Consider the following 22,149-nt stretch of genomic DNA (forward strand, 5'->3'; position numbering starts at 1 on the left):
CGTAACGGCGTTATAGCTTTTCCAAACCATTGACACCAGCAGCCCGATGCACTGCAAGTGGGTGAAAACGATCACGAAAGCGAGATGACGAGCGACGACTGTGTACGGGAGAGGCCCACATAAAACGATCTGGTACGGTATGTTTGTGCCACGCAGCAAAAAACAAAACAAAAAAAAAAAACAAAAAACAAAGCAAAACAAACTCAGTTTTTTGACGGAATACACATTTACGCATTACGTACAGGATTATGCACCGAGTGCCCAGTGGTCGCATGCATGCCTGTTGGATGTGACAATCGTTCGTAGGAAATCTAAAGCAGGCGCACTCAAAATCTGACACCTGACCAGGGTCTGACTGTTTTCCGATTGAAGGGGTGGTTCTCGCGCCGCAAAGCGAATTGAGAAGTAACCCCGGGACGGATAGGGCAGCGTAGGTTTTTCGCTGCCGATACACGACTGACCTTCCGAGCCCTTGAAACAGGAAGTCCTGGCGACACACATTGTTGTGCGCCCCTGCAAGCCGAGAGCAAACGGGTCTGTACCGGTAGTTGAGCTGAAGGAAACCAGCGAAGGGTCAAACCTACCTGCTGGTCGCCGGATGGGTGCAGAAAGTGGCAAACACCTTGCCGATACACATGCACACAAAAGTCAGCCCGGCGACAGGGAAATAAAACTACCGACCGAAATCTATCGCCGCACACCGCGAGCGATGGAAGAAAGGGGCCGAGAGATTTGAGGTGGGTGAGGTACAAACCACCATCCTCAGCGGTGACACACCGGGCAGCAATCACACAAAGAAGCAGACGTTTTGCTGTGAGCGCGCTACAGAGTCCCGCCGAACGGGCGGGACACGGACGTTACCAAGCGGTGTGACCCAACGTGCGGATCAACGGGGCAGTAAGCGCTACGGAGAACTTGGTTGAGGGAAAAAAAGAGCATAACTAATCTAGAGAGAGAGAGAGAACAAAAAATGAGTGAGAGAGAGGATGAAAAAGAGCGAGCGCGCGGGACGGAATGTGTTTGATCGAAAGGAAGCGGCTGCGGTGTAATATGCAACTCATATTCAAACGTTTTTGGTCTATTTATGCTATCAACTGTGCAGCACCCATTTACGGTCGGGAGGATGGTAAATGAAGCGAGGTGAAAATGAGTGAGAAACAGAGGTAAAGATTGATAGAGAAAGAGAGAGAGAAAGAGAGAGAGAGAAAGAGAGAGAGATAGAGAGAGAGAGAGAGAAAGACAGAGAGAGAACGTTTCCGCCCGCGATCAGTTCAAGCGCGGGGAGCCCTTGCTGAGTTCAGCGCCAAATTCCTCTCCCAATACCCCCTTTTTCCCAACCCGGTTACTCTCGAAAACAGAACACACTGCTTCCGCAATCGACCTTTAACCATCTTATTCTAACCATGTCCTACCATTTCTCTCTCGCTCTTTATCTCTGGCTCTCGTTTCGTTCGAATGCATCCCTTCGGAGAGAAATTTCGGTATGTTTTGAATGTTTGGGTTTGCTCTCGACCTCCGAAGCGCGACCCAGACAAAAAACGCATCGCAATTGCGATTAATCGCAACCAGCTTCCCTTGTTCCAGGTGTAGTGCGAGAGCGAGCGAGCGATACGCTTTTGCGCCTTCTCGAGCAGCCAACACCCGAAGAGGGCCCGAACTGTAGGCTCTCTCGCTCGCTCGGGTATCGCCTGCTCGCTTGCACGCTCGCGCGCGCTCTCACTCTGTCGCATGCACGTGAACGGGCCTGTTGCGTCTCGGGTGAGTTAGTTGGGAAATCGAACAACACCCGAACGAAGAAAGAACTGCTCCTTTCTCTGGTATATTGCAGCGCTGCACCGCGGAGCGTGCATTAGTTTACGTCCAACGTTCGAGTCACGCGGATGTGTTTTTCCCACCTGCCTGAGCGACCAGCGACTCTTTGTCTTTGCCAGTGTCGTCGACCGGAAGCAAGGTTGTAGTGAAGAGGCAAATATTTCCCGCCCGTGTTGCAACGTATAGAATTGTGTTCCGAAAAAGTATTATCGACGTGCGATCCAGTGAATCGGGCTTGACACGAAAGTATAAAAAAGGTTCCTTTTGGGAGCCAGGAGAAAAAGCAAAACAAAAGACAACCAAATTATCGTTGGATGAAAAAACAACACAAAAACTTGCTGGTAACGTTTCGCGAATGCATCTGTTGCATCGGTGCAGTGTCGATCGGTGCCAAGTGTTAGCTTTCCCCAGCAGTGCGAAGGGCAGTGTGACTGTGTTGTGAATCCAGTGAAGCGTGAGCGACGTTCAAATCATTCTACACTCAAAAAAACTGCAATCTATCCGAAAACGTAGTGGGTGGATCGGTTTTTGTTTTACTGGTGCAAGATGGCAATCGCATTCTACATACCGTCGCTGGACGACGAGGCGGAAAACCTGCGCCTGCTGCAGCAGCAACAGATGGTGCTGCAGCGGCAGTACCTGCTGCAGCAGCAGTACCACCTGCAGGCCCAGTTGAACCTGGTCCACCAGCAGCAGCTCGCGCTGGAGCAACAATCAGCCGCCATATCCACCAACACGGGCACTGCCGGGCCGAACGCCGCCACAGTCACCGCCGCAACACCGCAACCACCAGCAGCGTCAATGCCACCATCAACAACCACCAACACCCAGATCCCGTCAATGGTCTCGGCAGCCGGAGCCACTCAGCAGCAGCAGCACCAGCAGCACCATCACCAACACCAACGGTTCCAGGTGGTCCGGGCAGTGCTGCACGACATCCTGTTCCGTCATCTGCTGGACAGTAAGTATGCCTCACCGAACGATCGTACCGAAACGCCACCGGTCGCCTAGGGGTCGCATGCCCCGCCGGGTCTCTCCAATTCCTGAAACTAATCATCTCTGTCTGTGCGTGTGTGTTTGTGTGTGTCGTTGCGATTGTTGCGGGGTTTAGACGATCCAGCCTGTAGTCGGTGTACGATCTGCAGCAAGCTGCTCCTGCTGCTCCGAAAAATTTGTTAAACAGTGTATGCGTGTGTGCGCGCTTTGTAGCATCTGCATCTGCACCAAAAAAGAAAAAAGAAAGCCGCCGAGAATCTACAACAACAACTACTACTACAACTACTACTGCCGCAACATAAGTCACCATTTTCTGCGATGTTTCTACCGACACAAACACGACGAAGAAGGAGGAGGAGGACGACTACCGATCGAAACCCCAAGACATTAAACCCCAAGCGAGTGAGACGTTCAATCTCTGCACCGGCGTACGGTGTGGTGTATGTGGCTGTGATCCATCCTTTTTCAAACGAAACCAAACCCTCCTTGGGGGCCGGTCCGTGGGCTGTGCATTAACCAGACGGTGCATTTGTTTTTCATACGACTTTCTACGCGCGGCGCGTCCAAAGGACTCCGCCCGCAGGCACCGACGGTATCCGGACTGGCAGTTTATCCGGTAAGTAGTGTGACAGTTGTCTCGTTAACATGCTGAAGAATTTATTTTGTGATCTGTGACAGTATGTGTGTGTTGTTTTTAAGTTAAAAGTTTTTGTTTCTGTAGTTCTAATAATTTTGGCACACTTTTAAGACCCATTAAAACTTTTCATAAAAAAGAATAGTTTATGAAGGTATCAGAAAATATTGAACAGCATTTAGAAAGTGCGCCTAACGTATCAGGATTCGCTGAAATCCTATGCATTATTTCACAATCTGTTTTTTTTTTCACAACCGTCATCGATATCACCTTAAGCATCATAAATTCAGCCATTTCCTGTTGAAATTAATCTAATTATTATTCTAATATGATTTCTTTGTTTTTCGTTTCTCTTTCCGTTTTCTTCTCTTTTTCTGTAGAATTTTCATCGGTAGGGCATTCGATGGTGTCGTCGTCAGTATCGTAGGCGTGAATTATAATGCAAAATATTTCAACCACCACTTCCAACCAATGGAGCAAAAAAAAAACCAAACACACATGCTGGAGATGGAGATGGTCTACAAAGAACGCTGAAAGAGCAAGGTGAGGAGACACAAGATGTCAAGAGCAAACAGAGAACCTGTGCCAACTATCGGACGGTCGAAGGGACTGTTCCTGTAGAAAAGGGAAAGAAGGTAGGGCACACACATACATCTAATATTAGCGTTATTATTAGTTTTTGTTGATCGCTCTTTTGTCGATAAGTCTCTAATGGGTTGCTCTAGAATCTGTCGTACACAGCATACGACAAATTTGTCACCCAACTCTGTTGTTAGCATTTTTTAAGCAACATTTCAAGCTTAATTATGCTACAATAACATAAAAATGGTCAAAATGTAAGTAACTTTTATTGAAAATACGAAAACAAACTGCCCGCACCTCCAAAAACTAGAGCTTATGAATTTAGGATGTTGGCTATGCTTTTTTTCCTTCACAACTTAGTACCACCATAGGGCATGGGAGCTAAAAAGCTGACAAAAAGTTTTATGAGGTGTTAAGAAAAAACATACTGATTTGAATTACGACCCAAGTGTAACAGTGTTTGATCAAGATTTTTAAAGTAGTGGTCTCCAACCTGTGGTCCGCCACTTGTGGCTCGTGGTGTAAAAATACGTGGTACGCGAAAGGTTTGTAAGCTTATTACAATACATATAGTTCAATTTTTTCCTGCACAATCAAGATTAAATTTTCAATAGGCTTTTCTATAATAATATGATACATATTTTTGATCAAAAAGCTTTGAACTCAGTCTACTAAACAAATGCACTTAATATATATGAGTGATCGTAAAAAAGGTTGGTGAGCTCTGTTCTAATGCACCTCTATACAACATCATAGGAATGTTCTTCTAGTTTATGGTGTGACTGATTCTTGAGCAATCCCTAAGAGAGAGAAAAAGATAGCGATAGAGAGAGGAAGAGAAGGAGAGAAAGAGAGACAACGCCAATCGTTTCGTTATAAAACAAAAATTTGCAAACAACCAACACCGCAATTCTTCCCTATAGTGGGGAAAATTTAATTGAAAAGGTTTGTTTAAGACGTCCAAAAGATTTGTGCATAATTGTGCATCTTATAATTACAGCAAGTTGTGCGTGTATGTGTGTTTCATATCAATTCTTAACTACCCAACAATAGTAGAAACGGAGGAATCGCATCAGTTGGGATCCGGTAATGGAAGGGTCAATAGGAACACATATTTCTTTGTGTTTTTGAGGAGCATCGAACATGCCAGAATCGGTTTTAATATTGTAATTGGTTTCATTCTGTCCGTTGGCAGCATACCACATATACACACAAATACACTTAAAATACTTAATTACTTACAAAAGCGTGTAGATTGTAAGCAGTAACTCGAAATAGATTTACGCAACAACAACAAAAACCCATTATACTACTATATACCCTACACTATTCTCAAACGGATACCGTGACCGTGGTTTGAACTTAGCATTGTAAGACATTTTATCCTGGCTGTAAGAAATAACCATTGCTTTGTAAAGAAAAGAAAAACAAACAAACAAACAAATGCGACGTTGTGTTATAGAGAGGTTCGTCATTTGCACGATCAATGGAAGCGAAGCGTAGGAGTCGTTCACCGAGAACAACACAAAAACTACTTAGTGCAAATATCCAAACAACAACAAAAAAACACCCCCTTAAACCTAATCCTTATTGGTAAATACTATTTTGCGGGGGCGCTTTTTACAAGTTTCGAACTCTCGACGGCATAACATATCAAAACTGCCAATTGCGTTCCAAAATGAAAAGTAACAACAACAAAAAAGAAGCAATAATCAAATTTGGCCTCGTGTAATCAAAATCGTTTGAATTTACGTTTTGTATAAATCTTTTTTGTTCTGCATTTGCTTCTCTCATTTGTTCGTGCGGGTAGATTGTGGCGGTGGTAACTTTGCTTCTACTATTATTATTTATCGTCCATCACGTGTAGGTTAAGTTCGTGAAATTTCGTTTACGGTCAGCTTTCGATCAAGATCTCATTAAAGCACTTTGTGTACTCTCCCTCTTTCCCGTCTCTTTCCCATTACCACCGTACGATCAGGGTCCAAAGTATTACTTCAGTTGGGACATGTGTGTTTGTGGTTGAGGGATGTGAAGGGATGTGTAAATTTGTTAATTGGTATCCCGAATTTGAATAAAAAAAACAATTCTATTGAAATTCGTCTCATAAAAATGTTTAAAAAAACAATTACACATGTGCACAACCCCCACCCAATTAACACTACTGACCCGGCTGTTCGGTGGTTATGGTTAAAACAAGAACAAACGAAACCAAAAGCTACTTAATCTAATGTCAGTCTAGTTTATTCTTTGCATTTTAAACGATGCTATGTTTTATTTAGTGCATTTTCCCTGCTTCACCTTGCGTACTACTCCCCTCCCCCCACACTCATTACAAAATCAACACACTACGTTGATTTTCAATGCTCTCGCTGATTGCTGTGACATTTAAAATTAAACAAAAAATACGAAGAGCGCGAGCTGTGTGCAAGCAAGGAACGCAGATAAACCAATAAGGTCCTTTTCCATGTTGTACCGTGTTTCTGCCAGCCACACGTCTCATGCTCATTAGATAAGCGTATGTAGTAATATTTTTATTCGTTTTTTTTACATTTATCTTTTAACATTAGAACTACCAAGTGTTTTAAGTGTCTATGACAAAACTGCTTGATAAAACATTTTGATGAGCTGAATTTTGATTCATTACTTCAATTTAAGCTTTATCAGTCAAAATGACCGGTAGTTCTAATGTTAAAATCGTACCTTCTGCTCTGTCCCTTCGGATCGGAAAATGCAATTTTTGTTTGCCACATTACAAACACGATCCCACAAGGACGGATGTTGAGAAGGATTCGTTTTATTTTTTATTATTATTTTGAGCTATGATTATTTTATCTTATTTTCTAATTCGACGCAACAACCGTAGTCGACGAAGAAGAAGAAGAAGAAAAAACAACCAATGCGAAATGAGGTTTTTCTTCGGTGCATAGTTTCGAGGAGAGAGAAGAGAGAAACCAAAATGCGTAAATTCGTAGATATACACTATATTTTTTCATTCTCATCGTACTCACCTTCTCCTCCTCCGCTCCGTAATTATCGGTTGAGTTTTGTTTTCCCTGAACATTGTGAGTTACTGGAAGTAAGTCGGGTTAGTGTTTAAGGAAAGCAAACAATGTGATCATTAGTAGAGCAGCTAAGCCAATAAAGAAAAAGCACAGCATTTAAACTAAAAGCGTAAAATCGAGCTGAAACAATGGCGAGTTGTGTTTGTATTTTATTCCCCTACAGGTGTACATTGTTGAAAGAAACTAGGATAAACATGAAAGTTGAGAGTTAATCTTTGCTTTGTGCCTGAATTATGGCTTGAAAGAAGAATAAACCGTAATATGACAAATATCACAAACAAACCATGAACGAGTCGTAAACATGTTGTCACAAAGCTTCTCGAATAGAGGTAATTTGAACTATATAACGCCGTTTCAAGTCAACGTTGGTCGTACGCAAAACAATAAAACATAATTACCGTTGTCATCGTGCCCACTTCGGACGACTTGAGCGCAAATGTGTCGACAGAATAAGAAATCCTATTACTCGTTCCGTTTTCCATCCTTTTCAAGGACAAACAGCGCTCGGTCTGACCTCGCTCTGCGATCCTTTTTTCGACCTTTCTGTGCCACATTTCGTTCGGGTTGCTAATGCTTCCCTTTCCCACCGCTAGCGCAACAAATGAAGTGTGTGTTGAAGGTGTCTGTCTGTTGACTGTTTCCCTAATGGCCGTATAGCGTGTGAAAGACACAGGCAAGCAACACTTCCTCCAGTTATCATCACAAAACCGGCAACAGGCAAATAAATAACGTCACAAAAGCGGAAGGCAACCGAGTTGAAGAAAGTCCTTCCCTGTCGAACACATAGCATCGATCGCAGACGCACACGCTTCACCTACAGATGCCTCGGGACGCAGCGAATGACTTTATGCAAAAGTAGAAAAAGGAAAAAGTGGTTTGAAAAACATACCAACTTTATTATTTCTGTAGATGACGACCGTCTTTTTGAGCGATAAATAACTGCTGGTGGCAGCAAACAAACCCCCGCCAAATTGCTACAAAGGATTGGTACCTACCAGTGTCACAATAAACACATGATGTCAGTGTGTGCGCCCTTGCTCTAAATCCTAGTTGCCAAACATACTCCACCAAAAACCAAAAAGAAAAAAAAGGTACAGACATGTTGCACCAATAAAAGTTCGCAACCTTCGCCAGAAACAAGGGTGGTGGGAGGGATGATTGTTTTTCTTTTCAGTGGGAGGAAAACTCCACCGCGATGGAGATGGGGGCGAAAGCGATGGATCTCCGCCAAGGCAACGTACCAAAAAAAAAAAAAAAAACGGGGTGAAAAACAGAAACGAGCGAGTGTGCAACATGAAAGGTAAACATTGTCGATAAAAATTAATAGATTGGATTGTGCAGAGCTTGTCCAGGAAGGGAGAAACCCGAACTTCACACACAGTGAAATGGCTCCCCCGTGTACACTTGGTGCATTTTTGTGGATTTTCTCAATATTGTGCACGCCCCAGAAAGGGACAGGTTGACAAGAATTTTTCGGCGAAGGAAAACTATTTTTCTTCAGAATTTTCCCTAGCCCACAGATGAGGAGGGATAAGTAATATCACATTATTAGAAGCATTCTTTTTGCGCTTACCAGCGGCAAAGATCGGCTGACGACGTCACCGTTAACATGTTGGTCCCAAATGACGCATCAATTGTCTCTGCAATTGTTTGTACTTTATGAAGCGCAGCACTTACTCCTGCTTTGTATCAGCCGAAAAACACAAACACACGTCGCTATGGTGCGAAAGGAGCAGTAAAATCAGTCTCATTCCTTTGCTTCCACTGTTATGTTTGTTTTCCTTCCTTTCTCAATTCTGCCCAATTCCAGACGGCGCTGTAGGAGATATTAGTATCTGTAGGTGCCATGCGCGATCGCGATAAAAGTGCAAACCGGATGGGCACAATAAACAATTTGCCCCCCCCCTCCCCCCACCCTTCATCCCCCTTTCGCCTAAACTAGGCGTTCCAAGAAGCGACTGAAGACGTTTCGTCTAAGAAAGAAAAAAAACAACGCATACAGCCTCTTGAGCCAGCGCTCCGATTTGCATACCCTTGCGATAGGCCATGAAAGTGCCCGCCACTCGGAAGGAAGTCAGCTGTTAGATTTTACTAGCGGAAGTTCACGCGCACTTGGTCCGGTCCGCCCAAAAACACTCTTTCCATCCCCTTCCCCTCTTCCTCCTATGCATGCGAAAAAAGTGCTGAGACCTTTGGCAGGACCGTTTTGACGCGCCGTTGAGGCCGTGCTTGACTTGCCTGAACTCCTCTCCGTTCCGATTGGTACCGTACGCACGCTCGCTCTTGATGGCTCATAAATATTTAACTTTTGACAGATAGTGCGCTCGGGCTGGCTGGCGTGTATGTTGCCGATGAATTGGCAAATGTATGGCTTTTAATTTACCCTCCTAGGGTGCGTGTGTATGTGTATGTGTGTGTGTGTGTGTGTGTGTGTGTGTGTGTGTGTGTGTGTGTGTGTGTGTGTGTGTGTGTGTGTGTGTGTGTGTGTGTGTGTGTGTGTGTGTGTGTGTGTGTGTGTGTGTGTGTGTGTGTGTGTGTGTGTGTGTGTGTGTGTGTGTGTGTGTGTGTGTGTGTGTGTGTGTGTGTGTGTGTGTGTGTGTGTGTGTGTGTGTGTGTGTGCATGTGTGAAATTTCCACGCTTCACTGAGGTACTCTCGAAAGGTACTGCCCGCGTGCTGGCAGGCGGCGGGGCAAAATGCATGCGCTGGGAAGGTTTGGCAGTGGAATTCCCAAACCACACAGCATACGCACAATCACTGGTATTGTTGCTGTAGCCACAATAATGGGGGAGATGCGGAGAACACATACGCGCGCTCAACAAGGGACAATCAAAATATTAAAAAGTCGGAGATGTAAATATTTTCGAAATAGATTTTATTGTTACGATTATTGCCGGTGCCTGGTGATGGAAGCAAAAGGGCCGGAAACGAAAGATTGCGATGCCTCTCGGTGCAGGGCACACTTACGAGCTGAATGGTTGTGGGACGGCCGGCGGAAGGGGAGTTGGGAATGGTGGGCGACGGTAATTTACGATCGATTGCGCTGAAGCGTTTGTCGAAAGGTTGAGCGCGGAATGCGTTTGTCAACGAAGCAAGTTTGCGGTAAGAGCATTCTGTCCCAACTGCTTCGTGTGGCAAACACTTAAACCTAACCTGCAACTATGGCGCTTTTTAAAAAGCACACGATACTCGTATATCAAACATTGACGCGAGCAATATCTTGTGCACAGCAAAGAAAATGTTGTATACATTTCTGATTAGTTATTTGGGGAAGAATTCATCAGTGAAACTAGAGATTTTACAACCGGATTCCTTTACTCTACAAAATTATTATCCAAATAACAGGTAGGCATGTATTGTGGCCAAAGGATCTATATTTTTATTTTAGTTTTGTATTCCAAAACACTGTTGCATCACCAATCATTTGCATCTTTGTTCCAGTTACCTATTCTGTACAGTGTGGGAAGGAGGACGATTATGCTTCTCATGATCCATCGAACACCATTTGTTCGTTTATCCAGTAGCGTTATTGAAACACTATTGGATTTTTTGGAGAAACATTAACAGCCACTTTTGGAGTCCAAATTTAAGAAGCACATATTATGTGTTAGTTAAATAAAAATTTTAGGAATTTAGGAATTTAGAAACACAAATTTACTGAGTGCACTAAAACTATGGAAAGAAAACTTGAGAAGAATTCAAAGAGCATACAAATCGATTACCTAATATATGATATATAACATTACCTAATTTTATAGCATAATCCTGCACGGGTAACACTGGTAAAACCTTTAAAAAAGTAGAGAAATCAAAAATATTAAATATACATGTGACACATGTAGAATTCATGAAGAATATTAAAATAATATGGCTAAAAACTGTAGATCGCTACACTTATGCGAAATAGCTTTAAGCTCAACTGTATTGTTTATTTTTAAATAAAAACAATATATTGGCTGACATTCCTGGTTAATTTTTTCGCAATGTTACTTACAGCCATTTATGTAAAACTCAAATATATTTATAATTTACAAATGTACATGCACTTATCTCAAACAAATCATGTTGTTTATTGTATCTATGACGCGTTGTTTGTATTGTTTTGTATTGTTTATTGTATAAGTGATTGGCCAAACAAGCGGCCTTATCACTGAATTAAAACGAGAACTTAAATAACTAACGCAGTGTACAATTACAATTACAAGACGGATCAACAGAATCTTGTAGGTAGGTGCCAGTCAAATAACATGTAACGCTGATTAAATTTACGGGCCATCGCAGTCATTGGGTTGTTCTCGCTGTATGCACGTCTTGTAAGGCCAGTTCTTATTAGTCTGTAGTTTGAAAATAAAACGTGAAGAAAAAAGTATTTTACAAAGCACTATGAGAAAGCTGCTTAGGTGCTAAAGGACCACCGGGAACTTTCATGCTGTTAAACTATTGCAAAGTTGGCATGTTGTTACGTCGTGCGACCTGGCGAATTTACTACGGTATCGACTCATGGGCGCTAGTGTATACATACGAATAATCTGCTAGTTTGCTGGCGCCGTAAGTAAGAAATAAACTGTGAACTTATTGATTCTACCAAGTATAAACATTTCTACCTTGCTCATTTCCTACCTGTGTGTTTGAAGTGTTCAGTTGGCAGTTGGTTGGCGCAGCAGCACTCCAAGAAGCCCCTCTCATGGCTGACCCTTTTTCTCCAAAAATCATGTACTTCTGCTTTTGATTCTCGAGATGTCATTTTTCCTTCGCTTTCTGCTCGTTCTGCTTTCTATGGCTTGTGGAAGGGAGATTTGATTTTTTTGTTGCAATAACTTGTATTGTTTTTTTATGTGTATTTATATTACCGGAAAAACACAAACTCGCTAGCACAGTCATCTTTGCCCTGGGAGGATGACCGGTCGACGTCATTCTAATGTCAGCGTAATTTATTGCATGCGTGATGCCACGCTATTTCCCCTCGGTCTCGGAGTGAATGGTGATTCCTTGTTAACAACTGTCACTGTCATCGAACGCACCGGGAGCAGCAACCCACCCTGGAGCCATTGTTTCTCGCACCCCCTCAGGTTTCTGCACCCTCAACCGCAGAGGATCATCGCGCGGACGCACACGCACGCCGGATAGCAGAACACAATGGTAGTGCAAAAATAAAATAAAAAGCAACCCAAAACGCCGCGCTGAAAGCCTCTCACGTGCAAAACTACTCAACAAAACTGCCCCGCCACTTGCCCCCGTCGCCGGGCGCGCTTCCGGCACGCTGATCTGTGTTGCCCATTGATTTGAAGGGTTCATCAAATCAAATCAAATTCAAATCAAGGCGCCCTCACACAGCACGTTGACGCACGCACGGCACACGTGCCCCCAGCAGCAAGGATTCTGGCCGTTGTCCGTTGATCGATGCGGTGGGAAAAAGCGTAAATACACATACGCACACACAGGTCTGTTGAGCGCAGCCCGAAACAAAAGCGCTTTGCTCTGTAGGGGCAATCTAGCCAAAGGACATTCTCCAAGCCAAAAACGAAACGAAACTCACACCAACATCACAAAAAAAAACTAAGCGCAACGAAAAGTGCACTTCCGACTTGTGTGTGTGTGTGTTTTTTTTTTAAATATAAAAATCACTTTTATTTATATAGATGCTTCCGCTGGATGTCATCGGCTTTTTTCCCTGGTTGTGTGGGTCGCTTGGTTGGGCTCTGTCCACGGCTTTGTTCACTAATGTGATAATAGATGTGTTGTTCACTCGACGTTTGACGATTGAAGCAAAATAAATATCAATTTATCTCTTCTTGCAGCAGCTACCAGAAGCATTTTTTTCAGTCTTTGTTCTTTTTCTTTTCCATTTCCCTCCATTTCGACAATGACCCACTGGACCCACTGGCCGGGATGGTGGAATGGTGACGCGCGGCTAATGGTTGTGGCGCGCTTTTGTCACTCTCCAGGTCAGCCGATTTTTTTTTTTTCCTTTTTTTATTCAATTCCTCCTCTTCCCCTACCTACCCCCTTCGGTTATTGACGAGCGGTGTCGTCATTTGACTTTATTATTTCTGCGTTATTGTGTGTGACAACGATTTGTCCGGCGTTGACCACGCACCCGGGGGGATATTGATCCCGTGTTAGGACATAGTTTGGACAGCATGCGCGCTCGCGTGTGTGTGTCTATGATAGACAATGCAACGAAGGACCTGGACCATAAACAACAACAACAAGATCTAACGCTCAAGTTCATTTTTTATCCACTCCGCTATGGACACGGACACACACACGACCGCGCCGCTTTTCTCCCTTCGCCTCGCGCCGGGTGCAATGATTTGATTACCCGGCGTGCGTCCCAAGGTTGTTCCCACATTCTCATTAACTGTCCTGTTCGGGGTTTTCTTTTTTTTTTCTTTTTGCTGTTTCGTTTGACTGGTTTGATTGGTTTGATTGATTTTTCATTCCCAAAAACGGCCCGTTTGGCACAAGGGGACGACGGACGCCCCTGGACGAGTTTTGATGCGGAATTTTCGGTGAGTATGTGCATGTGTGTGTGTGTGTGCGGGGTGAAGGAAAGGAGCAAAATAATATTTCTGAGGGAAAATGGGATGAGGGACACTTCAACCAGATAGAAAGAGAGAGGCTTAGAGGTTCAGAAACCATTTAGCTGTTCAGAAGAGATTTTCTCGAGTTCAAAGGTCCTTATTGCGTTAACTTTTGCAAACGTTTCCGTCAACTATTGCAAAAAATAAGTCCCACAAAAGTGGGACGAATTTCGATTGAATAATTTATTTGCAGGTTGGCCTCACACACACACACACACACACACACACACACACACACACACACACACACACACACACATATGCACATTTGACGAGCAGCTGATGCGGTCTAGGTTTCCTTTATGACGTATTCTATCGGACAAATAAACGCTTAGCGGGGTGACGAAACACCATATGCCATTTATTATTAGTTGTTTAGGTTATGCTGGGTTTTTTTTGTGCATTTGTCATTGCGTAGTTGATGCGTAGCTTCCGAACGCACCCGGGTGATGAAAACATTACCATAAATAGTGAGAAAAGCATGACAGTTTATCGTGAAAAAAATCCCACCCATCCAAAACCCATGCGACAAATGTAATAAAATCGTCCGGGCTGTTTAACATTGCATCACTAGGGATGCGGTGTAGGAAGGTTGTAAGTTAAGCTAACGGAACACTATTATTTCCCATGCGCCTGGGCATAATAGTGTTTACTGTTATTGGGTAGACTTTTTTTGCCAGATTTTCATCCACTTTTGCGCATTTTGCTTCGTGTTGTGTCTTGCAAACAACAACAACAACAACAAAAAAGAGAGAGAAAAAAAACCTCAACTACTCTAGATTTTGAGGCAAAGGACTCAAGCTCCCAGGGACCGGCGACCGATTACCTTAAGTCAATCGGTCGCCGGTCCCTACGGCCGCGGAAACCTCTTGCCCGGGTGCAATACTATTTCCGCCGCTAGGTTCAGTCCAACCGTGGCAGACAGTCGCTGGAACCGAGTGGAAGGTGAGAAGGACGTAGACGAAGGAATCTCTCAATTGATTTTCGAACAAAAACCAGCACTCGGAACGGGAAATCGTTATTGTTTCGGGTACTTGCGCCCAGCGCTCGCGTCGCTTGCTCGCTTCGTTCCGTTCGGCAGAACCTTCAGCTTGTCAGGCGGGGCCTCCCCACCCCGAATATGTTTATCCATCGAGATCATCATCCGCTGGATCCTGGAATGCTCGAGGAAGACGACAAAACTATCCTCTACTCCCTCGATTCCAGGATCGAACGTCTCTTCCGCCCGGAACGCACCCAGAACGATAGTGCAATTGAAGATTCATATGCCATGGTAGACTTATGTCGATCGTAAAATTTTACGATTATGCCACCGTTCGGGAAACGATTCCCAGTGCCATCTTCTCTGGCTGGCTTTCCCGCCCCTCCGTCTGGCAAGCATGTCTCGTCAAACTGCATCCGGAGGCGTCCGGAGGCATCCGGGGGTACGATGCTGTGGATTCTTTCGCTTATCGCCCGGTTGTCGCAGAACGGGACATTTCGGACGACCGTGACGGAGCCATTGGACGTCCTGGAGCAGAAGCAAACGAGAGAAAAAAATAAGAAGAAGGAAAATCTTCACCATCATCATCATAACACCATTGATCTCGGGAGGGGGCAGAGCCTCTGTGACGAACGACGACATGGTGACGGAAAGGATGGACGCAGTACTTCCATCACAATCCCGTCGCTCGATGCTTACTGTTCCTCCTGCGCGTTTGTCCGCATGCTATGGGTGAAAGAATCGCCCACAAACCCCCTCCCACCCTTAACCACATGAACGGATTCGAACGGCCACGCAAGTTACGCTCATCACACTCAGGGGCATGAATGTTGCAATGAAAGTTTAACGAATTCCTCCCAGCTCGCCGTCGACTGTCGTGACGAGTGACGGAAGATTGGAAGCACTTGGAAACGGATTCCACTCGTGTATCGACTGCAATCATCGATGGATGGTGATGTCTGTGTGTGTTCAGGAGCGTTTGATTTCACTTTCACCAGGAGTGCGGGAGGCCTTCGTTCGCCACCCAGTTTTTATTGATATGTTTACGACCGACTCAGGGAACGCCGGGGAACCAGGACACAAGGCATTAGGAGCGATCCATCCCACAAGTCTGCGGGGGAGTGGGGTTTGCTTTATGATTATTGTCCACCTAGTCGCTTGAGCTTCTGCCGAGATGGCTTTGGCTGGTGAAGGACAAATTGCGCACCATTGCCGTACTGCGTCATGAGGGTCGTGCTCCGGTTTCCTTATTTTTTTTTTTTGCTCGTTCTTGTGATGCGCACAATGCACATTGCTCCATTATGTAGAGCAGCCCCAGAGTGCCACGGTGCGATTGTCGGTACAATTCTAGATTTGTTAACGGGTTAGCTTCCTACCCTCAGAAGCCATATTCCGCAAAACGATTCGATTAGAATTGCTGTTCGCAGATAGTGCGACCGCAAAATACCGGCCGTGGAGTACGTTCGTCGCTTACTCCGAAGTTCCCCTTGGCCATGGAGAAAGGACGGAGGAAGTGACGACATGTGGTATCTTTGCACTATTTTGCACCATGCTGTACTTGAAATCGATTAGGAACCTGGTCAACTGCTTCTTCAGCTACTTCTGCTGATCATTAACGCGCGACTTGGAGACATTAAATGGAGCCATTCGAGTAAAGATCTTTTCACTGGAATGTAGAACTTTTAAGCTTTCCATTTTATCTGAACGTTCAAAAGATTTAAGATTTATGGATAGATTCCCTACCTTACCTCTCTTCTCCCTCCGCCCTCACCCCTTCCACACAGGATGACAGTGTATCCAGAACTGTATCCATCTTTCGCTTTTCGTTTCCCCCTCACTGTCCAGTCCTGAGAATGACCAAGCGAGTAATTAATTTTCTCGAAGCCACGCTTAACGAGCAAGTACGTTGTGTGTTTGTAACGACCCGGTAACGTCCGGGATAACCCAATATTAGGCTGACATTACGCTCACGTCTTGCCGGACAGTAGGAACAGCGCATCGGAACAGCTTTGATGGCTTAATGTGGCCTTCCCACCAAAAACGCGGCAAATGGAGCCAACGCTCGTCAATCGTGCACAGTGCGAGGTGTAATAAATTGGGAAGTGATTCAACAGTGCACCGAAGAAACTCCCGGATGAAAGCAACCATTAAAATAAACTATTTATTCATTAATTCTTTGACGCCCTCTCTCTCTCTCTCTGTCTGTCTGTCCATCGCTGCCCGTAGCGAATTGCTCTCCGAAGCGACCGAGCCGCAATGTGGTAGCGCGTAACGATTGTATTTGCTGGACTTTAATTATTTTGTGTCCAGGGCTGCGAAGCATCTTCGCCCCATTTGTCGTTTCCATTTCCCGAGAATTGAGGACGCGATCGGTTTCGGGCGCACGCTTCCTAGTAACCCTTGAAGATGGGGACGCTCCAATATTGGACGTTAGAAATTGACCCGCTTTCGTGCCGTACCATTAGCAGGGGACATAAAGAACTTAACACGCTCGTTCCGCGATGGATTCCGAAGCCGCTGACGGATATGCGGACGGTGTGGTGATTAGATTTTATTGTTCAACCAAACTCGACCGCAACTCACTCTCTCTCCCCCTCCCCCATCCCCGCTCCCTTTTCCCTCCCTGTTCGAGTGCTTGATGCTTCTTGAAACGTTAATCTCATAATAAAGCGTCTAATAATGGTTTGAAAAAAAAAAACGAAATAAAAACTGCCGATTTCTTCAGGAACGAGTCGTGGGTCGTGGGAAACTGTTCGGTCAATCGAATGGATTCGACAAGGGACACGCCCGAGTGTCTGTGTGTGTTTGAATGTGTGTGGGGCCTGATTTATTTGCTTCTTGTTATAGTGTGTTCCGTCCAGTTGCCCGCACGGACGAATTGAAAACAAATAATGTACGCCTCGCTCCGGAGGAGCGGGATTTCAGTTTTATGATTCCAGGAGAACTACGCTATGCGTGTAATAAATGACATCTAATCTGGATCTATTTTTTTGATACTACGAGGTAGGTCGTTAGCGCGGTGGTTCGTTCGTTGGCCGGCTGCTTGTTCGGTGTGCTTGGATGCCACTCAATATTTGAATGCGACGTGTCGATCGATCAAATATACACGCCAGACGCATCACCGAAGTATCGAACGAGATTTGAAGCAGCCTCTTTAAGAGAGCTATTAAGAACTTTTCAGTCTGTGAACGTAGGACCTAGGCGGCAGCTATTCCGCAGGAATCAACGAAACAGCTCCTTTTCTTCTTCTTTTTTAACGTAACACAAAAAGTGTGTCATCGCCGCATTCTGTCTCATCCTTTGTTGGATTCTTTCCCCCCCAAAACAACCACTCCTTGGAACAAGCTGCTAAATGTTGCCAGAAAAATAACGAGGAACACCAGCTCCACTATTTCGCTTCGAACGCTTGGTGAGTGAAAACAAACAAAAAAAGGAAAAGGATAGAGATGTTTCGCAGACCATAGTGTGTGTGAGTGAGTATTACCGCTTTTTCGTGTGGTTTCCACTTTGTGCTGCTATTCGCCCGCATGGTTTTGAGAAATTGCGCGAGCCCTCGACGCTGGCGGTCCCTTGGGAGAATTCCCGTCTCGATTCCGCCCGGCCGTTTCGTTCACTTGGTCGAAGAGCATGCGGTAGCTTCCCCTCCATTCCTCTGCTTCGATCGAATCGAAACGAACGGCGAGCCTCCGACCGAACCATACGAGCCCACAAGGCTGCCTGTTGCGTGACTCATCCGCTGGATGATTCACGTTTATTTTTCGGCAGAGCGCTAGCTAGGCGTCTTCTGTTTGCTCTGATCTTCGCTTCTTTAATTCTGGATCTTCTAACAGACCGAGCCGTGCACGTGGAAAGCTAGCACCGACCGACCGTTGGTTGTGCCGCTGCATGCGCTCGCCACAATGCACGCTTATAGATGATTCACAGAGGCCGGATCGCACAACGCCGCTGCACCGTTACGAGTGTTTGCGATCGGTTGACTCATGCGCCAAAAGCTTCAGGGTCTCCAGCGTAACCGGTCTAAGGGGAGGAATCCATCGCTAAACCGCCGAGCAGAAACACCACGATCCTCCTGGTGGTGCTACGGGGCAGCGAATAGAGCGATCGATGTACAATTTAAAGAGCCCCGAAACTCTCTCTAAAGCCGGGCAAACGATGATGCGCCGATGAAGCGTTTGTGGGCAAAAGGCGCCCTTGTTTGTCTAGTTTTGGATGGCTTAGAACCTTTTGTTCAGCTCCGCTGCGCTGTCTGCCTTCTTGTCCCTACCGACGCTTTACTGAGCGAATAGGAGCGCATTAAAGGAAGAAACGCATCGCAACGCACGATCAAGGCAGAATCCGCAGGCGCAGAAGGGTTCGCTTGTGAATCACTGTGGTAGCCTGTGGAAGCGCATCTCGAATCGCTTTATAACATCTCTCACCAACAGATTCGGTATTATGCAAATCCACCGTGCCTCGATCCGTTACAGGTTGCCCGCCATTTGATGCCATTCACCCTTACGACCGGGCAATAAACAACACCTAAAGGGGAACCGGCTGTCTACCTTTCCTTCGAGGTTGGTGAAGGGTGTGTGTGTGTGTGTGTGTCTATTTGTCTCAGTCATCATTCCGATGCATTCTAGGCGGTGATGCCGACTACAAACCAGGGCTCATTACATATTCCTGCACACCTCACCTGTCTTCTCTGGGTTAGGAATCGATACGTAGGGCGAGTGAGAGCGAGATTGATGGATCGGCATAATTTAAGAACTGGAACTGGCACCACAGAACAAAACAAAGCTGATAGGAGACGTCACGGCAAAGGGGAAGAAAATAGCAACTACAAAGCAGCGGGATACAATATGGGTCCCTGCTGCGGTGTATGCTAATGGGCTGCTCTCGGCGGTAGGGAGAATAATGCACCGATGGCGGTTGGCTGATAAATGGTTGCCGATTTTGGCCGTTGGCATGTCATTATTCCATTCTAGTTAGATACTAGTTTTTCAGTGTTGCACCCGTTGTTCTCACGGTGTAGGAAAGCGGTGTCGCTTGCCCTTTCCGGCAGGTACACCACGAAAAATCCGTCACTTGCCGCGCGTAAGGAGACAGGTTCGCCGAGCAGGTGATCCTGATCGGTTGCGCGGGAAATAACTGCCAGTGCGTCTGGGAGTTGGAAAGAAGTTCGGTACAGCAGGTTTCATTGTAAGCATGTGTTACCGGTTTCTCCAATGTCGAAAAATGCTGCAAGAATTGCAAGATCTGCTAAAAGTAATCTTGCGTATCGAGCAAGGTATCCGTGAACTACAGATTCTTTTTGTATAAAAATATACTTTACAAAACTATTCCAAAGTAATAGCGATTTTCCAGAACTTCCAAGAACTACACTCGAATTTGATGTCTAATATCTTTAATGCGTCGAAAAAATCTACAATTGCAAATATTCCGTTTAATGCCATATTTTTAAATTACAATAACAAAAATATCATAGATGACTCCAAACTACATACAATACTGGCACTTTTCAAAATTGAACAAACCAGCTTGATTTTTGAGATCCTTGCTTTGGGACTTAATATTGCAGACAATGGCCGAGTTTTTCTAATTTAGCTAACAATAAAGAGCATTTTACATTCGTGTGCTTGAAATGTGGTTGGAAATACTCTAACAGAAGTTTGATTGCTCCAATGTCAATGAATTCTTCTTCATTCCTAGATCCCTTTGTATCTTACACATATATTCATTTTTTAAGTATTGAACAATCGCTGCACAATATTATTGCCCCACCATAAACCCGGACAACGGAAAACAACATTAAATCGAAACAACTGCTTCTCGAAATTTAACTCCGGCATCTCCACTCCCCAATTCATGACGGCTTGGTTTGATTGAGTTTGCGACTCTTCAAGATGTTGTCGTGTTCGCTGGTTCCATCCCAGTGTCGGTCAATTCGCATGTAATATCAACGCTCCCGGTTTGCAAGCACGACTTTAACGATCTTGGCAACTGTTTCCTTTGCTCCAATCTATCCCCTTACACCGTTCACCATGTGCACTCGAAGTTCCCATTTGACACTCTGTTATCTTCACTTCGGTCCAAGGCTAATATCCTCCAGCTGTCCCCACAAGTGCTAGAAGCGATTGGTAGGGACTTGCCCGAGAGCACTATAAAAGCTGAGGATTTCATAAAATCTTCAGTCCCACAGCCCTGGAAGATCTCACCTCGCTTCCTGCCATCACGCCAAAATGAGGAGTGCCGCCCGTAAGTATTTTCGCAAAATTAAGCAATTAACTTTGCCTGAGGGGGGTGTTCGGTGCATCACGGGAGGAATTGCTATAACGCAATCGCAACCGTCCGGGGTAGATGTGGTCCGGATCGATGTGCAAAAAATGTTGTTTCTGCTTGCTCTATTTCTTTACTCGTCGCCTACATCTTCTTCCTCCTGCAACTGTTCGCGAAAACGTTATGACCTATCGTAAAATTGTTTCACATTTCCATACCGTTTAAACGGATTAATGAATTGCTTTTTTCGCAGTTGCAAACGAAAGGGAAGCGATGAAGCAATATATATCTGCTACTACCTTTGTCGGTGTGTTGGCACACCACGGCGTGGAGTTCTGCCAGCACAATCAGCTACCCCATGCACCACCATCACCCTCCCCAAAGTGCGAGCAGGATTGGGTGAAGAATTTGCAAATGTAAAACCTTCCGACGTCTAGGCAACATGGCTTACCCCGCCGCGAACCCGCTTCCTGATGAGATGAGATTGGAGATGCTCTTTGGTTTTGAAAATCCGAAGCTCATGCTCAAGGCGAAAGAGGAACGAACGTGTTTTTGTGGAAAGTCTAATATGTACCGTGCGCTCAGACATGCCACCCAAAAAGCGTCGCGCCGTAAAACGTGAAGCCAATATCGATGACTCTCGAAGACATTCGATGCGAAGTCCATACAAAAACAATCAGTTTCACGGCGAATATTTTCCCACCATGAGGGGGCGCGTGAAAATGTTGGCTTTTCATCGAATGTCATCGCACCATACAGGATGGCAGCTGGATACATACATTTAGGCGAGAAATGTTTCAGCCATGTTGATTTTGATTACTTTATCACGCTTCACGGCGTGAAATTGTCGCGGAGTGTCTGGGCACACGGTAAGGACGAAAGAGACCCCATTACGGGGGCCAATTTTTACGAGCGCGATATTATGATTATTTTTATGATGACTACTCACTAACACAGATGCCCTCGCAGCGCCGTTGAACGTGTGATGTTTTACGACCAGTTTTATTGTCCCAGTCGTGCATTCGCTATCGTGTTCGGGCGGCCAAGAGAAAAGACGGCCGCACAAAAGTGCACAAACGATAACATGCTCTGTTACGGCGGCAACCGGCTGAATAACATTTGAAAGATGTGCGCATCTTTGGAAACTATTGAATGGTGGGCTCGTAATTTAAAGTTCCATTTATTATTCCAATGGAAGCAACTGCGATGCAAATACTTCCTCATAAAAATGTTTGTATTCTTG

General features: G+C 45.1%; 1 pseudogene; it reads left to right on the forward strand.

The window, feature by feature from the left end:
* The first annotated feature begins 1,851 nt into the window (after positions 1-1,851).
* Positions 1,852-7,215, forward strand: LOC120906547 (annotated as a pseudogene).
* Positions 7,216-22,149: the final 14,934 nt, after the last annotated feature.

This window comes from Anopheles arabiensis, chromosome X, assembly GCF_016920715.1.
Source record: "Anopheles arabiensis isolate DONGOLA chromosome X, AaraD3, whole genome shotgun sequence".
NCBI classification, from domain to species: Eukaryota; Metazoa; Arthropoda; class Insecta; order Diptera; family Culicidae; genus Anopheles; species Anopheles arabiensis.